General features: G+C 41.2%; 1 long non-coding RNA gene across 1 annotated transcript; it reads left to right on the top strand.

The window, feature by feature from the left end:
- The first annotated feature begins 1,216 nt into the window (after nt 1-1,216).
- On the top strand, nt 1,217-2,400 carry LOC311430384. The gene is made up of 2 exons (XR_014688751.1): nt 1,217-1,391; nt 1,623-2,400. It is a non-coding gene; the product is annotated as an uncharacterized lncRNA (long non-coding RNA).
- The last annotated feature ends 7,321 nt before the right edge of the window (nt 2,401-9,721 follow it).

Raw genomic sequence — 9,721 nt, 5'->3', positions numbered from 1 at the left:
AATGCGCTCTAACCTGTAATTACTGAGTGCTGTCTCTTCAGTTTGGAAGAATTCTGCTGGAGAGGAAAAAACATTAATCCTACTTAGTATCCTGTTGGTCAGGTTATCATGAGTGGGCACATGGTGTAGTCTGGCAGGCTTTGCCTTTCCGTGCTTGTTCTTTGTATGTGCTTCATGAAGAGTGCAGGACTTTCCAGAATCCAGAACAATATGTACTTGTATTTCCTGGGATCAATGGCTAAGTTAGTTTAAATCAAGCAGTAGTATTTTCCAGGACACAACAAGGGGAGAAAATGAATCTCATAACATAACAAAAAAGCCCCTCTGTTGGACTTGAAGGTCCACACAGTCCAGAATCCTTGCTGTGACAGTAACCAGTGGCAAAGGAAGGATATAACAAATAGTGCAGATAGAGTGTGACTTTGGTCTGACGCTGCCGAGCTAAGACTTGGTAATAGTTTTGAACGGAATTTCAGAATTTCAGTTATTTCAAAGTTTTACCTCTATTATTCAGAACAAATATTCAGAATAAAAGTTGAATTCAAATCTTAAACCTGTACCTTTGCAGATGACTGATTTTTTTTTTTCCCCATTTGGTAAAATACCCGAAAGGGAAAGGGAAAATAGGCCAGCTATACTTTTTTGTTGTCATCTAATTAAATTCTGTAAATATTGACACCTCCCCCCTACTCCCACCCCTTTTCATTATTGTTGTGTGACATTATTAACTACCAGTTTGGACGTGGGACTTTACAACATCAGATTCCTGAGAGTGCTCAGAGATTTATCTGCTCATACAGTTGGTCTTGAATTCAGATTAGCAATGTATTTTTGTTGTTGTTTTGAGGGATCTGATCAGAATTCAGATCAGCACCAGAAAATAATCTGGTCCCTGTATACTTCCCCATGGATGTCTCAGGGGAGCAGAGCAGCTGGGTGATTAGCCAGGCAGCCTCTGTGGCCAAACCTTAGGGTCAAGTGATGGAAAAGCAGCCTACCAGGAAGCCTGGGAAAAGCACAGTGAACCAGCATCACCTTCCTGAGAGAGGCACCTTGAATCTCACATTGTGCATCTTCTCCCATAGCAACTAAAACACCATGAAGAGACAGAGTAATTCCTCTTTTACCATGTTACTGAGCAGAGTTTATTTCTTCTGCTGCCAATTCAGCTGGCAGCTATCACTGTTAATTGGGCTGGGAGCATAAAGAAATTCACAGACTCGCTATTTAAAAAGCAACATTTCACCCCTTGCTTTTTGTTAGAAGGGTTTATTCCTCTCTCCTTCTTTTCTGTTTTCAGTGCCTTTCTCCTGCTTGCTTTAATAATGATTATCTACACACTGAACAGTGACTACTCCTTGCAATCAGATATTTGAGCCCCTTTGTGTTGGGTATGTGGGTATAACATATCTTCACCTCCAAAACTTCTGGGCTTTACCACTTCTGGTCCACAAACCCTTTGGAGGTCCAGAGACTACTTCTAGGGGTCTTGGAGAGGAGCTGAGAAATGGCAGTCTACCATTTGCTCACACAGAATCCCTGAAAGGGGTATCCTCTTTCTCTGGGAAATTATTAAGTTGTCCACAAATCAAAAAGGTTGAAATTACTCTTTTACTCCACAGATGATTGATAGGGAATGTTAAGAAGGAAGAAAAATGATGTGAGGTCCTCCTCCCTGCCTTGATGATGGAGAAGCAGTCACACACACTGGAGCACAAAGGAATCACCGCTGTCACACAGACAACACGAAGGTGCCTGTTCCAGACTCGTGGAGAGGAGCTTCCACCCACTCACCAGCCAGCAAGACTCTGAAGAAGCCAGACCCTCTCCCATGGGAGAAGACAACTGCACTACGAGGCCCTGCCATTAGCCCTGTCACTCAGGCTCTGCCATGCCCACGAACAGATGCCTGCTCTCAGCCCTAATGCACTGTGGACCTAATCAGCTCTTAGATTATCAGTAGGTTCTGCCTTTTTATTATTATTTGTTTTCTGTTTTCCCTCAGTTCTCTCTCCTGTGGTTCTTCTACATCTTTCTTCTTGCCATTTCATTTATCATGTTCTCCCTCTCTTGCCCTCACAATTTATCTCCTTCACTTTCACAGAGGGCTCAGATAGGTCTGAGTATTAATGCCTAGGAATTATAAGAGCAAGCCTTCAACTCTTTATCAAAAATGCAAATTACCCAAGACTTTAAATCCATGCAATAAATTTAACAGTGCAATGCAATTTTCAGAGAATACGTGAAATTGCTGAATTGAATTACAGCACTCATATGTGATGACTCAATATTTCTATAAGGTATGAACAGTGTGCAGACCTTTGGAAAAGAGACAGCGAGGAATGGGGAAGAAGGGAAGGAGAAATATTTTATCTAACTTGCTAGATTTCTGTGACCAAATACTATGAAGATTTTGATTGTTTTTCTAAGGCATAATGATTTTCAAAGTCATCACTTCTACCTGTTACAAGCAAAATTTGCAGCATAGTGAGGTTATAAAACAGAGACAAGCTTTGGCTTTGAGTCTATGAGCTATAAAAAATCTTGTTAAATCATCCATCAGTGCTTAAGACATGATTTCTCGGTGTGCTGTTTTTCTTTAAACTCTTCATTATCCTCTCTCTTAAAAATCAAACAAAGAAAAAGGGATTAGACAGAATTAAAGTTTGGAGGCAAACATGGTTCCAGCTTATTGCAATACTCAGGAACAATTTAAAAATCCCAGGCAATGATTATTAAAGTTGTAAGAACCTTTTAAACAAAACATCTGCAAACTTGTTGTTGACTGATTCATCCTTCTAAAAGCAGAACAGAACATTTCAAACAATCATTGCTATCAGTTTCCTTGCACTTTTTTAAAGTTATAGCAGGCTGTTTCTAATTGCCAGAGGGGCCAATTAATCATTTGTAGAAGAAATGGGAATAAGGAACTCTTTAAAATACTAAATAAATGGTATCATGCAACTTGCTGGATAGAACAAGAGAACTTAACAGTATTAATAGCCCAGAGATTTATAGCCCTGTTTACTGTAGAGAAATAAAATTTCTCTTTTTAAGTTTACAGCAACAGTACCCATAGTGAATCTGATTTTGTTTTCTTTTGCAAACCCATTTCTCCCTTGGCATGGGAGAACTTTTCTTGGAGACTGAAAACAGTATAGGATGATCTCAAAGGTGCAAAGGGCAATCTTTAAATCCATTTGCATTATATTCAGAAGACATGTTTTTGTGACATAACGGTATTTCCATAAAGCTTTTGTACAATCGTATTTTCCTATAGCTGTATTTCCTTGTGCTGGCTCTTTACATGTGGATGAAGCTCACCTGAGTTTTTCTAGTGGCTTCAGAGCTCATTCTAAACCATATCAGGAAACAAAGCTGTTTCCACTCCCAGCTACACACATCTCACGCAAACAAGTTCCAAATTCTGACATCAAAACAAACTATGAAGCTATATGGGTTAAAAAGATGAGCTTAGCCTTTTGCTGTAGAGCTAACCTACCCACTTTGGGCTTTGCTGACTTTGTGGTTCCTAAGGATAGAAGTAAAAACACCTTTAGGGACTGTGGAAATCTCTGTTTTGCTATTAAGCCAGGCAAGTGGAGAGAAAGCTCCACTGCTGTAGGAAACACCATCTTGCTGGGAGTCTCTGATAGAAATGTGCTGGGAAAGGAGCATCTTTAAAACGGAATCCCTAATTCTGGCCTGAAGCACCCCATTTTCAACTGTGACTCCGGCCTCCAGGAAGCAGATCCTATGGCTGTGTTTTTCCCTTGTACCTCACTTGAAAACACACTTGTTGCTTCAGTGAGGAAACAGTCTGAGCAGTTATCCCAGCACAGATTTTTTTTAAAGAATCTTCATATTGTTTGAGAGCTTTTTCAGTGGTTGCTGCTGAAAAAGGAGACAGTGAATAAAAGCACTGTAAAAGCTTGGATCATATTTGGAAGCAGCTGTAACATACATGTAACATGGCGTCCCCCAGGGCTCGGTGCTGGGGCCGGTCCTCTTTAATATCTTCATCGATGATCTGGACGAGGGCATCGAGTGCACCCTCAGTAAGTTCGCAGATGACACCAAGTTAGGTGCGTGTATCGATCTGCTTGAGGGTAGGAAAGCTCTGCAGGAGGATCTGGATAGGCTGCACCGATGGGCTGAGGTCAACTGCATGAAGTTTAACAAGGCCAAGTGCCGGGTCCTGCACCTGGGGCGCAATAACCCCAAGCAGAGCTACAGGCTGGGAGAGGAATGGTTGGAAAGCTGCCAGGCAGAGAAGGACCTGGGAGTGATGGTTGATAGTCGGCTGAATATGAGCCAGCAGTGTGCTCAGGTGGCCAAGAAGGCCAACGGCATCCTGGCTTGTATTAGGAACAGCGTGACCAGCAGGGCTAGGGAGGTGATCGTCCCCCTGTACTCAGCTCTGGTGAGGCCGCACCTCGAGTACTGTGTTCAGTTTTGGGCCCCTCGCTACAAGAAGGACATCGAGGTGCTTGAGCGGGTGCAGAGAAGGGCGACAAAGCTGGTGAGGGGCCTGGAGAACAAGTCCTACGAGGAGCGGCTGAGGGAGCTGGGCTTGTTCAGCCTGGAGAAGAGGAGGCTCAGGGGTGACCTTATCGCTCTTTTTAGGTACCTCAAGGGAGGCTGTAGCGAGGTGGGGGTTGGCCTGTTCTCCCACGTGCCTGGTGACAGGACAAGGGGGAATGGGTTTAAGTTGAGCCAGGGGAGTTTTAGGTTAGATGTTAGGAAGAACTTCTTCACTGAAAGGGTTGTGAGGCACTGGAACAGGCTGCCCAGGGAAGTGGTGGAGTCACCATCCCTGGAAGTCTTCAAAAGACGTTTAGATGTAGAGCTTAGGGATATGGTTTAGTGGAGGGCTGTTAGCGTTAGGTTGGAGGTTGGACTCGATGACCTTGAGGTCTCTTCCAACCTAGGAAATTCTGTGATTCTGTGATTCTGCGATACCTTTTTGTATAGGTAGTCATGAATTGTTACTATCACACCAATAAAGGTATGTGGAAGTAATTGCCTAGATCAGATTTCATCTTATGTTCCTTTCAGTATTCCAATATTTATTTGTAATTGGCAACAAAGCTCTTCATGCCTTCTATATTCTTCCATAAAGACATCCTACCCTGTTTCCAGGCTCATTTACGTGACATTACATGAGTGGTCATCCATGGAAAGTTATTGAATTTATTCTGTGCTTCTTATATTTTCCTCAGAAGCAGCTGTTGCCATAGAAAGAAATGCAATGTCATTAGCTTTGCACTGATTACTTTGGATGTGAGCAAGACAGCACAGTGAAGAAGAGTTCAGAGGTCTGTAGGATATTTATTTTGAAACCAATGAATCTTCCACATCTACAAACTTGAAATCTCTTCCCCCACCCCAATAACCTGGGACCAAATTTTTCAAGATGTTTAACACCTAAAACTCAGAAAGTTCTTAATATAATTCCTTTGATTCTGGTATATTGATATCATGTCCTACAGGTTCACAGTGATACTTAAAAATACCCTGAATGCTCTGGACAATGCACTGAGTGCCTGTCTACAGCTCTGGGTGCCTGCACTTCAGAGAATTTGTCCTTCCTGCATCATTATTCAGTAGCCATGGAAAGAGTTGATAGCCTCCATCAAATTCCCCTAAACAGATGTTTATGTGAAAGATCCTGCTGTCCAACAGGCACTAACTGGCAAGCCAATAGGAAGTCCCAGCAATAAGACCAGTGGTTCAATGGGATCAGAGACAATTAACACACTAGGGATTAATTTTCCTTCTGGCTTTGCTGAATTGAGATTCACAGATCACAGCATTTTTGCAATGAGAATTACTGAACAGGAAAAAAAGTACTCAAAATTATTCATCTAATTTCACATTTTACTAGAAAACCTAGAAAGAAAAAGAAAAAAAAAAAAAAAAAGGAAAGAAAAAAAAGGAAAATCTCTTCTGATCATTTGAAATACTTTAGACCAAAGAAACATTTTAGAGAAAGAAAAAATGAGACAAAGCCAGACTTCAGCTTCACCCAATCACATAAAGAATATGAGGTTTAATAATGCCTGAATGTTTCTAGTCTCATCTCTACTGCTGCATGTCGTTGTGATGCTAGCACTCGATAAATAAATTATACTACTGCTGCTTGTGAGTGACCTGGCTTCTCTGTCCTGCAGCAAGATCTTTACCGTGTTTTGCTTATGGGGAGAAGGATACAGATAACAAAGACCCCTTCAAGCTGCTCTAGAGGACTGACTCACCAGCAATGTGTCTCTGCCAGAATTTGGATTCTGATGGACCACTCTTCTGCAATTGCCAGTAGGTGCCTTTTGGTTGTTGTAGGAAGCACTGAACAGCATCTATCCTCACTGACCTCATCTGTCTGTTCCTGGCATCAGCAAGATGCCTGCTCCCAAAGCATGTAAATGCCAAGTACAATTGGAGAGGAACAGGCAGCGAGGAGGAGCTTCTGCAACATGCTGTTCTCCGCGTGGCTCTCTAAAGTCTCAGAGCGTGTAATTCTGAAGGGCAGGAAGCTGAAGAAATGTTATAGAGCACATTGATGCTTTTCTTTAGCTGGAGTGAGCAGGTGAGTTGGGAAATAACAACTCAGCAAAAGAAGGTTTTACTAACAATCTCCCAAGCAGATGCTTTAATGAAGAAAGAAAACAACAGCGTAACAAGAAACTTACTTGTGCCAGCCTCTGTGATCAAAGGTTGATATTCAGCAGCTGGGACTTAATTCCAGTAAATTTGAAACATGGCTTATGTAGCCCAAAAAGAAAAAGCAATGGAGCGGGAGAGATTCCTGCTTCTAATGCAAGATAATCTCAGCACCACAGACACAACAAGAAAATCTGCTTTCACACAATAAATTATGCAGTGCACTCAGCTGACTGTGAGTAGTTGCAACCAGTATTGATGTGATTTGAGGGAAACAAAAATGGTATTGTTCTTTTCAAGGATCTAATTCAGAGAACATCTACTTATGAGATAAATAAACTTTGAGAGAGGAATGTGGAAAGAGGAAGGGATCTTTGACTTCATATCTTTGATTATGAATCTTTGATCTTAGGCCTCTGGTTGTAACTGAACTAGCTGTACAAATCTACCTCGCCCAATGTCAGTCATCTTGCTACCTCAAAGGTGTTATTCCAGAGGCGATGTATGACTGCCCACTGCTTCATTTTGTGCATAGTTTACTCCATACTGCATTTTGTTTCACCTGTGTGCAATCTGTTTGAATAATCCAAGCAGCTGGATTCAGAAACAACTATGAATAAAAAATGGACATCTCTCTTGTTCTCCATGTCTCTCAGTGCACTGCTTTTGCCAGAGGAACACTACATGTAGGTTGTGCTTTATATCTCTTGTAGACTTTCTCCCTGAGCTTGCTCAATCCCTTTTGGAACTCATTGCAGCCACAAGTTCCACATTTGAATTAAGTATCGTGTAAAAATTAAATTATTCCTTCATTACTGGGTTGGTCTTATTATTATCTTAATTAATTATTATTAGTATTACTTCTTCCTGAGCAATATCACTGTCTACTTGCTAGATCTTCTAGTAAGACTTCTATGGGATTCCACTGAGATAACAGTTGCATGAAGAGTGAAGAATAAAGCCCTCTTTCTGTTGCCAGAGTTTTCTTCCTATCTATTAATGACCTTTTCACCCTCATTAGGTAATTGAAAGGTTATAGAAAGCTGCAGTGGTGGAAGGTTAGTTTCAATTTATGGACTAAAATTAAAAATAAAATAAAACATTTTATCAAAAGTGTAAATGCTGATTTACACACCCAGTCCTTGTAATGGTACTGGGAATTGGCTATATAACCTTTTTTGCTCTTTTTACAATCTCCATATTAAGCAGTATTTATACAGCTCTAATTTTTCTACAGCTCTGATTCCTGTAACTGCTTTCACTTTGTCCAGGAAAAGAAGACAGGTAAGAGATGAATCTGTGAGAAAGGAGTAACCTTTACACATCCATTCTGGGTGGCAGGTATATGCTGATTCATGGAATTATGAAAAGATATAGATGGTATGGTTCTGAAAATAGCACTGTATTTATGAACAAGTCTCTGAGAGTTTATGGCGTGATTAAATCTAGCAATTAAAGTTTCTTATGCAAAACCTTCTGTCAGGAACGGCTGAGCAATCCATGTATTCCGAAGCACAGATATTGTTTTCTCCCATAACATCTGACACAAGAAATTTCCATTTTAGATGTGTGATTTGTTATTTAAAGACAAAGCAAGAGCTTTACTTTTTGCTATTGAGCTTAAAGGTTTGTCACAGTTTTAAGATAAATGAGAAAAAGAATGCACAACCAGAATTAAATGTAAGTGAATCAGCTGAGCAGTGGTGCTTAAGGGCTGTGAGTTGTCAAATCTACCCCCACCATAATCAGTATTTATAAGTATCTGAAGAATACGAACAAAGAGAAGCATGAAAAATTGATTAAGGAAGGCATCTAAAGAAATGGTACAATATTAAGCAAACAAGATTTAGGCAGAAAATGGGGAAAAGATTCCTAATGATGAAAATTTCCTTACTGAAGGGTAACTCCACAATGAAATTTCTGTAATCCCTATTGTTCCAATCATTTGAAAGTGAACTTGAATGAAGTACGGGCAGATTTATATAAAGACATAATTAGTCTTTTACACTGTATTTCTGTTATTCTTTATGATTGTTTCCATTATTCTATGCCCCACTACCTACAGGCAGAGAGAAATCAGCCTAGCAGAAGAGAAAGAACCCAGATGTGAGAATAAGCAATTAGATCTTTCCTTAATGTTTTGTCTCCTCTACAGTGTATTTATTTTTAATAGTTCGGTGACAGAAGCCCAACGGCTAGAGTTCTCCATCTTGCACAAGTTAGGAATTGTGCATTCAGTTGGAAACTGAGAAACTCCCGAGACAATGGCAGGAACACACTTCACCTCATTTTAAACAGGCTGTTCGCAGGCAGCGTGTCTTTCTGCTTGTGGGGGCATGCAGCAGACCACAGCTCCCGTGCCTGCCCTCCTAACCCCTAGCTCCTCATTGCATGTGGATGACTGATCACCAGAGGTCCCACACGGAGTGTAACCACAGGTCCTGTTGTGAAAAAACACAGGCTTGAAGTAGAGGAGGATCCGAGACAACTTCTTGTTCAGAGAAATCCTGTGGTGTTTGTAGCCAAGCAGGTCAGCCACCCCAACCACCAGGCATATACAGACCACCTTGGCCACAGCATCTCCTGCTTCTCTGTCCCTGGCACAATGGTCCTGGTAGGACACTGGGGGTGAATTTGGAGGCGCAGTGCTGCACTAAGCACCCAAAACTTGCTGCAGGGTATATCCATTTACACGTGAACAGGTAGCTGGTACAGTTTGGCAACTTAGGTGATTATTTTGTCTCTGGTGGCACACGGACTTGGTCTCCCCCTGCATACAGACAGGGACAGCTTAAAAAAAAAACAACAAACAACCAGCTCCTTCATCCTCTCATCTGCAGTCAGTAGCTCCATTTACCCACTTCTGCATATAACAACCTTCAGTAGGCTTTTCTATCTAGAATTTGCCCAAGCCCTTACTGATTGTTTGATTACCCATACCCATATTCTCATCCCATACCCAATGCTATGGAGATCACCTTATTTTCAGAATATCAGCACATCTCCTTTTCTATCCAGTCAGTTTGATCAGCCTATGATAGATCTCTCAAATGTGTCATTT

This window comes from Aythya ferina (genome assembly GCF_964211825.1).
Source record: "Aythya ferina genome assembly, chromosome: 1".
Lineage (NCBI taxonomy): Eukaryota > Metazoa > Chordata > Aves > Anseriformes > Anatidae > Aythya > Aythya ferina.
The sequence above is the reverse complement of the archived record's forward strand: the minus strand, read 5'-3'. Positions and strand labels throughout refer to the sequence as shown.